Raw genomic sequence first — 17623 nt, 5'->3', positions numbered from 1 at the left:
CCGAAACTGTCAGCAAGCATAAGATTGAGGCATACAATAGAAAGTACCGAAGCATAACTTGTAACCCTAGGAAACGAAATAAGCAGAGTGAAGAGGAACAGCGAATAAGGAATTTAGCTTTTGCAATATGTAATCACTTTTGCAATATGTAACCAATGAGCTTTGTGCACGATAATCTTAGACTATGTATGCAGCCTTATAAAAGAAGCATGTTAAGAACAATAAAGCAGATCTGATCTGATTCCACCTGACCGGGTCTCCGTCTCTCAATCGCGGCAAATTGGTGACCCCGACGTGATACGTTTAAGGATCCGACGTGATGGGTCGACGAACCGCCTAGCTGAAGCGGCCTGCTGCGACTCTCACAGAACTTTGAATGATCTGCTGAAAGGAAGCAGGAGGCGGCCTGAAATCCCTCCGGAGTAGAGAGGTGAGCTGTGAGAAACATGGGGAATCAAGCGTCGGCCCCTGAGAGAGACGTATATGAGCTTATGAAAGCTCTTCTTAAAAAACATGGGAAGAGCATTCCTGGGCAGGATCTTAAGACAATTCTTAAGTGGGTTCAAGTTAAATTACCTGCTGTAACCGCATCCACTATTTTTACACGAGACCTTTGGGATAATGTGGGAGTGAAGTTATGGGATGCGGCGACTACGGGGAATGCTGAAGCACAGCGTATGCTCCCGTGGTGGAGAAGCATTTTTGAGGTTTTAAAAGCCCAGGAAAACAATCATAAAAAAGACTCAGACAAAGAGAAAGACCCCCCCCCGGTGTCCCCACCGTTACCGGAGGGAGCAAAGCCCTCGGCACCACTGACAGTATGCGCCGCGGAGTATCCACCTGAAGACGACCCCTTTGACCCGGGACCCATAGACCCTGAACAGGAGCCAGATTTATACCCCCCCGACCCACATGATGTGTGGGCCAGCATTAGACGTCAAGCCTTACAGGAGGGGGAACTGGAGATTGCCAAAACGATAGTGGCTCCTGTACTCTATCCGCGAGGCGGAGGGCGAGTCGGAGGGGGCCAATGGGAAGCTTTATCTTTTTCGGTAGTTAAGGAACTGCGTCGTACTGTTACTGAACATGGACTTTCTTCACCATACTTTGCAAGTTTGTTATCTTCTGTCTTTGATACATATGTTATGACTCCACATGATTTAAAATCTTTGGCGCAGCTGCTCCTAACACCGACTCAGTATACTTTGTGGGAGGCCCATTGGAGGGGGGGACTCCAAGCGCTCCTCTTAACTTATGCGGGTCATAACAACAATGCAATTGCTGTATTGACTTTGGAACACCTTACAGGCACGAGTCGTCATTCTAACCCGGCAGATCAAGCCCGAATCCCACGAGAAGCTCTTGAAGCGATTCGTGAGGAGGCAAAAAAGGCCTTTTTTAAGGTTCCTGACTCTCAAAAACCGCAGAAGGCTTTTACCACTATCACACAAGAACCTCGAGAACCCTATATGCAATTTATCGATAGATTAAAACAGGCTTTGGAACGCCAAATAGATAATACGGAAGCACGGGAAATTTTGTTGTTAAAATTGGCTGTTGAAAATGCTAATGCAGATTGCAGAAAGCTTTTAAAATCTCTCCCGAATCAAAACCCTACTTTAGTTGAAATGATCGAGGCATGTAACAGAATCGGTACTGTAGATTATAAATTTGAGGCCATGGCTGCTGCTTTTGCAGCCATGCGTAGCCAGTTGGGGAATTGCTATAGCTGCGGTAAACCTGGTCATCTAAAGAAAAATTGTCTGGCTATTAAGGCTGGCGCTAAGCCCAGAGTCCCAGGAATTTGTCCTAGATGTAAAAAGGGTCGTCATTATGCTAATCAATGTCGGTCCAAGTATGATTTGCAGGGACAACCAATCCAGGGAAACCGATCTCGGAGCGCGGGACAGCGACGCGCGCAGACACAAATAACGCCGTCACCCTTCAACAATTCCCAAAGAGGAGCAGCAGCAGCGCCTCAAGTCTTCGCCCAGCAACAACCGGCAGCGCAGGATTGGACCTGGCAACCGCCCACACAGTAACGTTACTTGATTCCTCGGTTCACTTATTGTCAACAGATGTTTCAGGACCCTTACCCCCAAAAACACAGGCCTTATTGATAGGGAGGTCTTCTACAACATTATCTGGTCTTTTTGTATTACCAGGTGTTATTGACTCTGATAGTACTGAAAACATTAAAATCATGGCATGGACCCCGTTTCCTCCCTGCACGGTGCCGGAAGGTAGCCGTATAGCACAACTGATCCTTATGCCCACAAGCAAAGATTGTTTAAATTTGGACCAGCTCCAACAAAGGCAGGGTGGGTTTGGTTCAACTGGGGACCCACAAATTTTATGGGTACAGTCTCTTTCTCAAAAACGGCCTATGTGCCAATGTACCCTTATTCGAGGGGAACAAAAAGTAGTTTTGAATGGGATTATTGACACCGGAGCCGATGTTACAGTAATATCTCATGCTAAATGGCCACCGCTGTGGCCGCTAACCAATACTCCACAGGCATTAGCTGGGATTGGAGGAACTGGCAAAAGCCACCAGAGCCTGGAGCTGATCCAAATTCAGGGCCCAGAAGGGCGTATTGCTTCTGTTAAACCTTTTGTGTTACCTGTTCCCATGGTTCTATGGGGACGGGACGTGCTATCACAGTGGGGAATGACAATTCGTACCCATTTTTAGGTGGGGCCATTGAAATGCGCGACACCCTTAAATTAACCTGGAAAATTGATGCTCCCATTTGGGTGGATCAATGGCCCCTACCTTTAGAAAAGCTTCGCGCCCTTCAGGACCTGGTCACAGAACAACTCGAAAAGGGACACATTGTGCCTTCTACCAGCCCTTGGAATTCTCCTGTTTTTGTTATCCGAAAACAGACTGGCAAGTGGCGCTTGCTCCATGACCTTAGAAAAATCAATGACGCCATGGAAACTATGGGGGCCTTGCAACCTGGACTCCCGTCTCCTACAATGATTCCCAGAGATTGGCATTTAACTGTTATTGATCTCAAAGATTGCTTTTTTAATATCCCCTTGCATCCAGATGATGCTCCTAAATTTGCTTTTTCAGTTCCTAGCGTCAATATGCAGGCTCCATTGCAGAGATATCAGTGGGTTGTGTTGCCACAAGGAATGAAAAATAGCCCGACAATATGTCAATGGTATGTAGCTAAGGTACTTAGCCCTGTCCGAATCACAATGCCTGATGTCCTATTGTATCATTATATGGATGATATCCTAGTGGCTGCACAACATCACATAGTCATGGAGAAAGCTGTAGCCCTTGTCACGGCGGCCGTTAACTCGGCAGGCCTCTGTATTGCGCCAGAAAAAATTCAAAAAACACCCCCGGTGGATCCCAGCAAAGAACGTGCGACCATTCCGTGAACCCTTACCACAAGTTTCGTCTGAAGATTCTGAACAGCGTCTAGGAGAACCTCTCGCAAAAGGAACAGAGCCTGAGGACTCAAATATTTTAAATGAATAGTCGCTATACGCGTGAGTGCCACGAAGTACTCTCTGGGAAAGTTCTTTGCAACTTGTGCGGACACTGTGACCCTTGGGTGTTATGTGTATGTTATACTTGTAGCAAGGAGTGGTGGTGCCGCTTAACTCATTCTGGGCGTTGGTGTAATCTTTGCCTAAAGAAAGAATTTGATACAGTGAGACTGTTACTTATAACAGGGCATGAACCCTTAGAAAATAGTCGCTTTTTTGATTATCGCGCTGACTGGCAAAGAGTGATTATTGAGAGGGCTAAAATTATACAAATTTGTGGTTTAGAATGTAGTAAAACTAATTTAGTATCTGCTATTTGGCTAGTCTCGAGAGAAGACTGGGAATGTACAAAGCAAAAGTGTGAAAAGCGGTTCGCCTGGAAAAGAAAAACCAAGCGATAGAACTGATCCTATAAAAGGAAAAAATGAAAATGATTAAGAGTAGCTCTAGCATGATGTGCCTCTTGGCAGGTATCATTACCTCCATCCTCGTTAGCAGTACAAAAGCTTGGGAAACCCTCAAGCACATAGAGGAGAGAAAGAATCTGTGGGTCACTTGGGCGGAAAAAATCAATCAGAGTAGCCTTTGTCTCTCAATGGCTACTCCTTCTGATCCTTTTAGAACGTGTTTATTAGGAATCCCTATTAACATGAGCCTGATAAACAACTCTACTATAACTCTTGACCCTTCTGTTGTTACTTGTGGTTTCCGTCACCAGCCACCTTTTAGGACACCTCTGTGCTGTGACAAAAATAATATTACCTTTAACGCTTCTTCCCCTTTTATGAAATGTAGTAGCTCTATGTGTACCACAGCTAGAGAAATACAGGAGTTTAACCTTTTAGGCTCTGCCCCCTCAGATCTATGTTTTTGGTTTAATTTTCATATTAGTCAAGATGATCCCGTTGATGTCACGTCATATAAGCCATACAACGTGACAGCATATTGTCAAAAAACTATTAATGTTACAACGGTCACGTCCAACGCAGGACGGCTGCCAGAGGGAATGTTTTTAATTTGTGGTGATCGAGCTTGGCAAGGAATTCCTCGAAGTGCTAAGGGAGGGCCTTGTTATGTTGGCCGTTTAACGCTGTTTACACCAAGCATTACTAACATCTTTCAAGCCAATCGTACTTTAAGTTCTCACCGCAGTAAAAGAGCTCTGGTAGAACTAGGCAATGATTGTAAGGATAATGTAGAACTCTGGAATCCTCCTGAAGTTATTTTAGCTAGCATATTTGCCCCCGGGATAGCTACAGCACAAGCACTGACACAACTAAGGAAATTAGCATGTTGGACCGGAAAACAGGTTAATATAACGACAAATGTTTTGTCTGAATTGGCCAGTGACGTCCAAGGAATAAGACATGCCCTGTTACAAAATCGTGCCGCAATAGATTTTCTACTTTTAGCACAAGGGCACGGATGTGATGAGTTTGAAGGGATGTGCTGTATGAACCTTTCTGATCACTCCCAATCAATACACAAACAACTTTCTATTTTAAGGGATAATATGAAAAAACTTCGAGAAAGTAGTGATCCTTTTACAGATTGGTTATCTTCATTAGGTTTGTCTGGATGGTGGATTACAATTTTGGAAAAAATAGCTGTTGTAATAATAATAGTGGTGTTGTTAATTTTGCTTTTGCCGTGTGTTATGCAATGTTTACAGAAGCTGATAGCCAACTCTGTAAAACGAGTTTTTATGGTGCAACAAGAAGGGGGAAATGAAGGGAATGATTTGTCTAAGACCTCCAGTGAAACTCACCTAATTGAAGGAGGTCTGTGGGAACTCATGAAGAACGGACTGCAAGAGAAAGAACATAACGCAATACAACTAGTGGAGGTTTAGGCCGCAAGGGCATTGCGACCTTGGGGCCTGTGGTTATACAAAACAGGATGTAGGTCCGGTTATAACCGAAACTGTCAGCAAGCATAAGATTGAGGCATACAATAGAAAGTACCGAAGCATAACTTGTAACCCTAGGAAACGAAATAAGCAGAGTGAAGAGGAACAGCGAATAAGGAATTTAGCTTTTGCAATATGTAATCACTTTTGCAATATGTAACCAATGAGCTTTGTGCACGATAATCTTAGACTATGTATGCAGCCTTATAAAAGAAGCATGTTAAGAACAATAAAGCAGATCTGATCTGATTCCACCTGACCGGGTCTCCGTCTCTCAATCGCGGCAACCTGTTTTATTACAGTATACAAGTTTCGCCCTTTCAATTTCTGATTTAGACTTTTATATAAAGTATCAGCTCCCCAATGCGTCTTATTAATAATAGGGCTGTGGTCCACATTAAATTGGATGGTACCACTATACGACCATCCCTTAAATAAATCCACTTACTTAATTTTATTTTATAATTCATGTCCTGAATTACCTTTAAGTTTTCTTTAGAATAGTTTGGCTCTTGATCTGTACTTACAGTTTGGATTTTATCATCTGGTATTAAGGATAATTCCTCCTTTCCTACCTCCTCTGTTACTCGTCTGGCCTCATGGTCGGCCAGGCGGTTTCCAATTTCCAAATCAGTGCCTCAGAGTGGGCCATGCCTCACATCAAGGTCTGGCATGGCATATGTTCCCACCGCTCAACACCTACTGGGTTGCAGCCAACAGCAGAGCTCAAGATTCTTCTTGGTGGCAAACACAGAGGCCAACCCAGTCTTGCCCTTGACTATGGTAGGAGGCACCTGACCAACCTTATTCCTTGTACTTCATTGTCAATGCAGTTTCATCTGCACATCCCATAACAAGTCACTGTCATGGCAAAACACACAGATTTACATTAGTAGAACTACTACAGAGTGTATTTTATTTCACTTTTTCTGCCAATATCCCCACAGCCTTGCTGACCAAGGGATATTGTTTTTATCTGAACTGGGCAAGCCTCCCCCTTATCATTTTACTGTAACAGGTAAAGCATTTTTCACCTTTCCTGGAATTTATTTTCAGATACACCTGGTTAAAAATTTCTTTTACTTCAGGGAGGTCCTCTTTTCCTCTTTTCTGTTGAATTAAAGATAAGCTCAATATTTCAATTACTTGATCATATTTAACTTTTAATTTCATTTCCCCTTCTTTAAACGTCTAGATGTTCTAATAAATCTCATCCCAACAAAGATTTTAGTGAATTTGGCCTTCTTATTTGTTTTTTTTTTAGTTTGTACTTTAAAGGTTTCAGGATGTTTTCCTGGTGGCCAGCAGCTCCCACAACTGTAACAAATTTATTTATTTATTTATTTTTTACTGAAGTTTAACAAGTAAGTTGGTTTTGTATTCACTAAAATTCCACCTCATACCCATTCCCTGCCCTAGAAGGGCCGTTACCGGTCCTGTTGTACTGCAAATGCTGCAGCAATTGGGGTGACATTGTCAGGTCCTTCTGCTCAATTGTCAGCAACAGCAACCCCCTCCTCCTCACCAGCAGAAGGGTTCGGGGCAGGAGATGCTCTTCCTGCTCTGCAGGTTACACAAGCCTGCCTCTGCAGCAGCACTTCTGTTTTAACTCTTTCTTACCCTGAATGCAAATCTGCTACTTGTTGCTTTAAGTCTGTTTTATTACGTATCATGCCGTTGCAGGCAAACAGAAAACATCCTGCCATGCATCCCAGCATGATTCAGTCGCACCTTCGAGGGGGTACAGGGGTTTGTACAAACTCACCCCAACACTTTCACAAGGTCTTTGATTCTCCACACACACACACGCCTCAGGTTTTACATACATTAGTACAAGTTTTTATATCTTACAATGTGTTTCATTCTGGTTGCTCCACAGAAGGAACCGCAACCTGAGCTTTTAAACACAGAAATTTCAACAAGAACATCTTTCTAGTTTAGGTCTCAGTTTTTCCTATCCTTTTCTAGAGCCACAATCAAAGATCAGGTGATGTTAATCCCGCACTCTTTCTAGTGCTAGTACCATAGGATCCCGAGGGGGTACTAATCCACAGTCCTTTTGCCACTCAGGTTTGTCCTGGAGGACGAAGAACATGTCTGCATACGATACTTCGTCCCATTTTCCTTCTCTTCTCAGACACAACATTAATTGCAGGAGAGTGTTATAATCTAACGTTCCTCCCTCCTGAGGCCATTTCGCATCGCTCTCCAATTTATACAAAGGCCACCACTGATTACAATATTTAACCAATTTCCTTCTATTTTCGGTACCACCCTGTCCTACAATATCACTCCAATGTTTTAATATACAACCCAAAGGCGATTTTTCACAGGGCTTACTCCTTCCATTTCCCATTTTGCAATTTTAATTACTTTGTTTTTCTCCGGCCGCCTTAGCCACCCAAGGTCGGAAACACGGATAGAGCTCCTTACTCGTTTTGCACTCAAACGCGTGTCTCAAGCACTCTTGCACTCACACTCAGTCAAAATAATTAAGCTATACACGGAAAATCAAAATGCGCATCTCAGTCACACCATTCACACTCTCCGGGCAGCCCACAGTCACACAAGCAGTATGTTATACGGTACCGTGCACTTATGTACAACTTTTAGGAACACTAACAGTTCACAAAGTATGCATTTCAATGAACAACTGCCAAAAAACAAACAACAAACAAAAACCAATTTTTCCTGGTCTTAAGCAGAGTGTTAAGTTTTCCGCTATTTGCAACGAATTACCAGAATAGTAATATTTTTCAACATACATTTCATAACTCCGAGTTTTGAACATGTAACAAGACAACACATAGAACAAACAAGACACAGAGCGCTATTTCAGTTGTTACATTCCAGGAATTCCCCAATTCTTAAGACAACCTAGAGGAAGTTTTTAGCTTCCTCTTTTTCCTACGCAAAAGTTTCCCTTTTACTTTTGCTGTGAGGTCCCTCTTGTTCCTGTGAGATTCCGCCTTATTCCGTCCCGCCCCCCGCTTTCCGTCACGAGGCCTCCGGGCTTTTAGGAATGGCAGTAACCTCGGGTTTGCTCGATCTGCCCTCAAGATCGCTAGCGGCCACCCCTTGGTCAGCAAACCCCCTCCCAAGGTACCTTTCCTCCTGGGGACTACGCTGCGCGCCGGACGTCTCCGTGCGTCTCACCAGCCGCCCCGTTACTAAACATACCGTTTTATCCGTGGATCCAGGGGTTTCTCTTCTGCTCCCGGGTGAACAGCTGAGAAGAGGAGGCTCCTCCGAGGAAATCTCCCGGGGCGCGCCTAGGAGCGTCCGCTCCGCAGCTGGTCCCTCAGCCGAGCAGAAATCCTCCTGCCTGGCTCGCCAAACTGACGTGCGGAATTAGACTCTATAACTCGAAAGTTATAAAGTAGGTATGTTTATTGCGCGCAGATGCACGGGGGATCGCTCCTCCACAAGCGTGCATACCCGAAGTGACGAACCATCTCACATTTATACAATGAACAAATGAATATTCAATTAACGCCTATACATATTTGTTACCTAAACCCCGCTTCGTATGTTAATTAGCTTATCAGTCCATTTCCTGGAATGTGGTGGTCCTGCAGGTTTGTAGGTGATTCATGTTCTTGTGACCATCCGATCTTCTTCAGGTGATTCATGTTCTTGTGACCATCCGATCTTCTTCAGGTGATTCATGTCCTTGTGACCACCCAATCTTCTTCAGGTGATTGTGACCACCCAATCTTTTCCAGCAAGGAGACTTAGCACTCCCTCCCTCTAGATAGCATTTGAATGTCTCTCATCTTTTCTTATTCTCTTTTAAATAGCCCCTTTGTTAGAGGAAGAAGGGCAGGCGTCTCCCCTTTGTTAGAGGAAGAGGGGCAGGCGTCTCCCCGTCTCCCCTTTGTTAGAGGAAGAGGGGCAGGCGTCTCCTCAAAACTGTGGTTGTCACCGCACCCATGACTAGTCACCATACCCACATTCCTTAAGCAGACACATACAATCACAATCCATGTCCATTATCCCCATTTCGCACTATTTCTCCATATCAAAGCTAAGAAATAAGATAAACTCAGGGGGAACCAAATGGTTAATGACAAGAAGTAGAAAATTACTTGAACTATGTGTGAACGATCCTCATTAGTATACTAAATGATCCACCCTCCAGCAAAGAAAGCCCACTAGTAACAAAAGGACCTCCCCACAGAACATGGACAGATAAGGCTCCTAAGAATCAGTGAGAATTAAATGTGATCAAATGTCACTGTAAACAATTGTTCAAAGTGTATGAAAGAAAATCTCATGTGTTAAGAGGTGTGCTAGCTTTGTGGATTTACCACGTAGCACCCATCTCTGCAAAGACATGCAATAAACAAGTATCTTGGCACTGTGTGTGTATCAGTTCTTGCACACTGGGTGGAGAACTCAGACTTGGGATAACAGATGTGCAACACTGAACATCTTCTCCCACACAATGTGATCTGTAGTATGTACTGTGTCAGACAGTGCTAATGAAAGAATCCATGACCCCCTCAGTGAATTGATATATTCTCCTCGTCTTACCAATTTATCTCCCAGGCTAGGGCAAAAACATTATTTTGATCTGGGGAAGCATATTTCATATCATGCTATGGTGTTTTTCTGCCAGATTTCCCTGCAAACACTGTACTGATCTATATCTGTGATACTAGGCTTTCTAAAGATTCTTGTTGCCTTTGATGAGTCAAGGAAGAGATGGGTTATTCCTGAAACATCTCTCAGGTCTTTAGCAAAACATGGTTGCTTGTATTACTCTAAAATAATCCCTTCTAGTAAATGCTTGAACAAGAAAAAAGAGATGTTTATGTATAGGAATTACATTGGAATGTGCCTCAGGAATAAGAAGGTAAATGGGACTGACTTACGAACAAGCTCTAATCTTTTCTCATCATGCATGTTCAAGCAGAAAATTAAAAGGAGTATAAAAGTGTTCACTATCCTTGCATTACTTCTGTTATTAAAATAATTGAACTTCTGGTAATGGTTTTTCTATACTTTGTGTCCTTGTGGAAAGCCAGAGGAAATGCATTGTTTAAAATTACAATTAAAGAAAGTATCCTCAGAATTTATTGCCTCTGAATTGTGATATTCTGTCCCTCATGCCCTCCACTTCATTTTTCTAGAGTTTTCAATAAGCTATTCAGTTACATTCCTGTCTTAATGGAGTTCTGATGGGATGGATACAGTTACAGACAAGACCCATTCCAGTTGTGCCTGCCACTTTAAAAAAAATATTTTTCTTTCGAGACTCACCATAACTGTCTGCATCTGGTACAGGAAAAGGTGGTCAAGATACACCTGTATTCCAGATCATAAAAGGCCCTCAAGCCTCACACTAATTTTGAGATGAACCCTCACTCCATGGAAGGTATCATTTCCAGTCCATGGCTGCTCCAGAAAATGTTGCTGAAATTGATCTACAAAGGCTTTTTTGTGGTCGTTTCTTCACCATATTCCATTCTCCCAATGCTGACTGTGATGTTCTGTCTTTGGTACTTTGATACTAGATTTGGCAGTGGAATCACTTGCAAAAGTAGTGCTCTGATTCCTCAGGCTACAGGCAGGAGTTGAGACCATTAAGGCTGTGTTTTTAGATCCTTGTCTTTAGACAACTCTAATTTCTGTTCAAATCTCTGATCTAAAAATATTTGCATTCTGGTCAAACATATCATCGGACCAAACAGATAATAGATCCCTAAAAAGGAAAAGAGTCCAGCACCCAGGAAGGACTATATTGGGGAAGCATGGTCCCTCTGTTAGATATGAGCAAGCTCACATCTACTCAAACCAGAGGTTTCTTGGTGTAGAAAACTCCAAAATTCTGATCTTAAAACTTGTGCCTGCATGCGAACACAAGGCACATCAGGACAAGCGTACATTTGCTCTGTAATACACACCAGCTTTGAAATCAATTGCTTCAGTTCTTCACATCTGCTGAGCAGGGTCATGTAAGGCAAGGGAAAGCAGATGAAGAACAGTACAATTCTTATTACCAGTGGGCAAGAGGCCTGCTGTGATGCTCAAATAATGAGAAACAAGTTAACAACACACCAGCTTCTTCAAGTGCCCTTAGTTATCATTATCTCACTGTACCATTAAAAAAAAGTGAAAGGGAAGTCTGATATCAGTGATACCAGAAGTTTAATGTATAACATTAATATATGTACAACCTTAATATAATTATTAGATTTCAATTGAGATGTCCCTGTATTAGTATAAGTATTAGATTGTGATCAAGAAGGCCCAGTATTATATGGATGAGATTTATCATCCAACTTGAAAGGATTATCTAGGATGAAAGAAAAGAACTGGTTGAATCTCATGGAAACCTAGCAGGTTTTGCCAAGAAAACATCGTAAAAGGACTAAGATGACAAGGTCATGATGTTTAGAAGCCAACAACATCTCAGTGGTCACTGAGCAGCCCTCTAACTCAAATAAGAAGAAAACTATGCATGTGTAAGGAAAGGAGGGACTAATGTAAATGAACTCTGACTAATAACCAAATATGAATGGGATTTTGGGGAAATGTAATGCATGCGTATGATTATACAGAGTACAAGGGACATGTATTCGAGGACAAGGTGAGTACATTAGGAGGAGATATCCCCCGTGCTCCTGGCACCTTAATAAAGAATGTCTGCTTTCTAAACTTCAAAACAAGTCTTACAAAGTTAATTCAACTGATCTTTCAGCAGTAAGTCAGCTTCCACTACTGACAGGAAGCTGAAGGAAAATAAGCTAATGCCAAAAGCACCCCCTTGGAAAAGAAAAAAAATGTCCTAGAAGTACTAACAAAGATCTTCAATAAATAAAAGTAAAAGTAATGTTAACTGTGTTTGAGTAAAGGACTATGACTTCCAATGGCTTTAATGATGTTTCATTGTGTCTGTATTTATCTCTTAGCAACGAAGGAAGAAGTTCATGTTAAACTCCAGAGGAAGAGAATCACTAAAGCATAATTCTGTCACTGAAACTTTGCAGTAGATCTCTTACTATTCCAGGTTGTTGCAATTTTGAGACTTGAACATCATCCCTCACTTATAAGGCTGCTGCTTTTTAAAAGCAATTATTGCATGTCTAATGCTTTAGAATGTGTAATTCAAGATTAATAGTGATGCGCTTTAGTCCTGAGCTTAGAGATAAGCTTTCAGAAAAACATACATGTACATTTTTTGCTAGGGAGACAACCATTTTCATGTTTTTGTTGTTCAGTCAGATAACTAATACCCTGATGTAAGCACCAGAGTGCCAGGCAGGTAAGCGACATCCAGGCTGTTGGTCCATTTCCCCTCAATATACTTTGCAAACTCTTTCAAGCCACTTCCCTCTATGCACGCTACTTACTGCACCATGGTATTCTTGTAGTAGCAGCATCTTCAGCCTTGATATATCAGGCACTGAGTGTCCCCAACCTGCTCTTTTCCCTAACTCTGGCAAGGACAACTATTCCTAACTCATGTTTGAACACTTGGAGCCAGTTTCTTAGATCTTTTCATCTTTGCAGAAGTCGGTCTTTAGCAAGATACAAGATAACATCTGAAAATGGCTGTCCATCACCTGGGGTGCACTTCATGAATACAGAATTGCCATAGCTCATCTTAGGCCATAGTTTACATTTGTGGGGATGAAGGTGAAGGCTATGCCCCATAGCTCTTATTTGGCTAGCTCCAATGGCAGCACCTAGTAACCATTCCAATCTGTTCTGGTGATCAGGAAAGAACAGCTATGTCCTGAATGCAGTAAGCTTTAATGCACTTTTCCATTATGCCTCTTCTCTGCTGCATTAGACTGCATCTCAACACAGCAGATCATCTAAGCTACAGTCAGTAAGTGCCAAATGTTCCTGGTTTGCCCTCTATGCCTTTTTTCAAATACCACTGACAACCTTAATACCCCCATCAAGGTGTTAGTAAACTGTTAAAACCTATTTTGTGCTAGCAGGCCCCAGTCTAAGTCCTAATGCCATCCCACAGCTGTATCTGCTGTTTGAAAGCCCAGAGGTGTTACATCTCAGAATTTAGAGCCTGACCTTGATGCAGTCCACACAAAAAAGGTACATCTCCAAACGGATGGTAAATGCCTTTAGCTCCCAGAGCGTTCACTTGATCAAATTCTTGATTCTTCAAGTATATAAAAAAAACTATGGACCTAGTACACATTCAAAGAGTTCAAAACAGAGTCATAAAGTTTATTTTATAAAGATAATTAGTTAAAGTTGCATGTCACTACAGTTAGGGAGATGTTTGATTTGTGGAACACAGGCCCGGAGTTACATCCCAAACTCTTGTGTTTAAAGTCAGGGCAGGACTTCCTAGCTCTTTATTTAACTGATATAACCGAAGAAGGAAGGAGCAGCTGTGATTTAGCATATACTTAATTAAATAAATTACAAATTCTGCAATTCAACAATTACAGGTTTTCTACAATGTGCATCACCAAAACCTAGAAAACTATGGGTTAATGTGTAATGGTACATTAATTATTGCTGTGTTTAAAATTCATTCTAATGATTTTGAGTGGAAAGACCAACGAAATATGTTTTAATCTTTGCTTTTACAAATAATAAGATGAATTAATGGTATGACATATAGAAGATGGTCAGTGTTGTTATATTGCCATATATTAGAGAAAATCATAGTAGGATACAAATCACCACAGATGAAAAATGAACCTGGAATTGATGTCTTCTGAGAAGACCAAAGTGGTCTGTTTAAAGTCCACTGATGACCCGTCTGGGCCTGGTGCCTTGTTCAGCTGGGGTATGGCAGAAGGGGACTGGGGGTGGGGGGTGGGGGATGTGGAGGGGTATAGGTTTTGGAGAGCTTTCTTTTTTAAAGGATAGATTAGAAAAATAATAAAGGCATATTACCAAACCACACCCATAAACAACTTTTCTGAGATATATATGCTGCCAAATTGTCCAACTGATTCCTATTTTCAGGACTGTAGAGTGTCCCAAGTATGTGGTATAGTTGGTGGAAGTGATCACTACCTGAAAGTGGTTGTATGCTGCCTGGTAAGTAGAGATCTCAGAAATGCTGTTTGCTAATGTGATTATGTAAATACTGGTTAGCGATGTCCACCCAGGTCAACACTGTTCAGCACTGAGATGAATTTTGTACGTTAGCCCTGGGCGTAGCACAGCTGGCAATAAGTGCCCAGAGTGAACCCCACACAGCATGCAGCTATTGCAGTTATTCATCAGGCAATGATGGGCATATAAAAATTGTTGAAATCCTTCTCCTTTAATATCTGGATGTATTACATTGGAATATAAGCCTCTTTCTAAAGGGCATCTATGGTCTTTCTTTAGGATGGAAGATGGAGTATCTAAGTCAGTGTAATATCTTTGTATTTCCTAGGTTCAAAAGGACATTTCAACCACCTGCTGTGCAGGATTTTCTGCCCTTGTGAGCATTTTAAGGTAAAACAGTAGCTCCATTTTGGAGAGAGGAAATTTCTGTAGCAGTTCAGCTTGTGGCATCTTATGTATTTCACTGTGGCCAGGGAGAAGTCTGAAATCTGCTTTTCTGTGGAGAGCAGCCTGAGGTGCTCAGGTGCTCAGACAACTCCAGTCTTACCTAACATATGTGATAAATTCAGCTCAAAGCTGAGCCTGTGCCTTCCCCTGACCACTTCTACCTTTATAACACTAGAGCTATGTCAGTGTGAAATACTGTGGTTTGTTCACCTTGTTCCTGCACTGTTCCTTGAGCTATGCTAGTGTGAAATACTGTGGTATGTTCACCTTGTTCCTGCACTGTTCCTTGAGCTATGCTAGTGTGAAATACTGTGGTATGTTCCTGCACTGTTCCTTAGTTATCTTCTTGAAAAGCAAATACAGGGTGGATGGACTGTACCTGACCTAGTCAAACCATCTGGCCAAGAAGTCATGAAGATTACTGGGGTCCTTGCCCATCTGAGAGTAACTGAGCAGACAGATCTTATTTTCTAGCCATGCCCTGTGTCTTAATCCTCCAAGACCACTGGGAAATACAAAAGCAGAAAGTGTAACTGGAGCGGGTAGAAAGTAAGCAAGAGACAATTTGGCTTTGCTCTCAATGACAAGTCTTCCTGAGGGAAAAAGGTAGGTCAGGAGTCCCAAATTATCTTTCTTCCAGAGTTACTGGATGTAATGGGAGCTTCATTAGGAGCAGAGATCAGAATTCAGGCTCTTTGCGTTCACTGGCAGTGGGTTAGGTTGCTCATGACAGTTTGGTTTTTTTCTTTTGAGAATACGGATTTTACATTCTCTTTTGCACAGTGGCTCAAGCTTACAACAGGATGGAGGGTAGTTTTGGCATGGCATGCCCAAATACTAAAGCATGTTCTGCTGTCTCCATGTCATGTGTGTCCCCCACCCCCCAAAAGCTCATAGATTTTAACTAGTATTAAATTCACTTAATTTTTCTCTTCTGTGAGTGGTACACACACATATCCATATAATATTGGTTATGTAAATAAGGATCTTACACCAGGATTCTAGGTGATGTAATATATATAATTTATATTTATCCATTACTTTATTATTAATTATATAATAATTAATAATATATAATTATATTAATTATATATAATTTCTGAAATATATATAATGTAATACATGTAAAATACAGCATATTCAGAGGGATGTGGAGACTGAAATTCACTTTAAATTCAGAATTGGTCCTGTGTCCCTTAAGCTGAAGTTATGAAGTCCATAACATGCTCAGAAAATAAACTGATGTCCATCTGTATATAGTGTAAATTTAATGTGTGGTTTCTTCAGTTTTTCAAGCATAATAACAATATGCTTTTAAAATATGCATCTTAAAAAATTTATCCCGTCTTGCAAACATAACATTGTTGTTCCCACTATACTCTTGCAGGCAATATTGCTATACAGCAGAATAAGGTAATTCAGTAAATTATTGGAATGCATTTCTCCGTGTACACTAAATCAACAAAGGTTGCTCACCAGTTAAAAAAAAAATACAATTAAGTATTCTTATCTACCATACATCTGGAGAAAACCTAAACCAATTTAGTGCAGTTCCTACTCTTGTTTACTGAGTGCTGATGCTGTGCTTCACACTATTGAAAAAGTGGAATATGTGAACAGTGACTCAAAGATCTTGCAATTTTATAAATCACAGCGGACTTCCAAATGGCAGACCTTTATGAGGAGAAATAGGACATTCAAGATATTCTACCTATAAATTTTCTTGTGCAAGCCAAGGGATGGGTCTTTCCCCTCACAAAACAGATGCACAAATCTCTATTGCTCTGCTAAGTTAATTTTTACACAAATTGCTACCTGCCCATTGATATCCCTGTACCCATCTGCATGGATGGGGAAGATTTGGGGTTAATTAGCAAGGACAGGTCGAACAGGTGTCCTGTTCACTTATGTGTTAATTTCCTTGAGTTAATAAAAAGGAAACTGCTTTTCTTGGTCCTCTCATTACCATCTGGTCTGCATCTTCCTCTGAGAGGGAGCTTCACAGGAAATTGTGCTCCAAGTGCAAGTGGGTGCCTATGGTCGTTGCAGATTAAAATGCATGTTTAGCTTTTGTACTTCAACCAAATTCTTAAACAGACCGCCATACAGATTTTCTTGGAATTGTTTTTTACAGTCTAGCTGTGCCGTGCAGAAAATATTGCCTAGTATTCCACCAAAACATCCTTTTTCTTTTAGCTTCTTTTCTGGATCTGAGAGTTTACTTATTTTAAAATTTTGGGACATGGGATAGTTGATTGTGCCTACAAAGGTTTTACAATTAAGTAAAACCTTTACAATTTATTTAGAGTAAAAAAAAATTTCAATCTAGAAATTACTATTAGACCTTCTAATCTTAACTTCTTTCCTAAGCTATTAAATCTTACTAGCAAGCTTTTTAATGTGTTTCTTCAAGTTGTACCTCAAAAAAAAGTATCCAGCTGAGTTAAAACCACCCCAATGGGAATCCATTGCTCCCCATAGCAGGAAAAAAGTAACTTGTCTTTGATATCATTCAAGATGCCAATGACTTCTGAGAGAGAGAGATCAAAAGAGGGAGGATTTAAAATAGCTTTTAATCCATTTTGTAACTTTCTGTAATTAAGTGAAAGTTATCAATATACCATTTTGCAGGTGAAAATTTTCTCATATAGGAGCCATTTAGGGAAGGATAGGAACAAATACCAGTGTGCTGGTGATGACTGCAGCACA

Source organism: Falco cherrug, chromosome Z, assembly GCF_023634085.1.
Source record: "Falco cherrug isolate bFalChe1 chromosome Z, bFalChe1.pri, whole genome shotgun sequence".
Classification (NCBI taxonomy): domain Eukaryota; kingdom Metazoa; phylum Chordata; class Aves; order Falconiformes; family Falconidae; genus Falco; species Falco cherrug.
The sequence above is the reverse complement of the archived record's forward strand: the minus strand, read 5'-3'. Positions refer to the sequence as shown.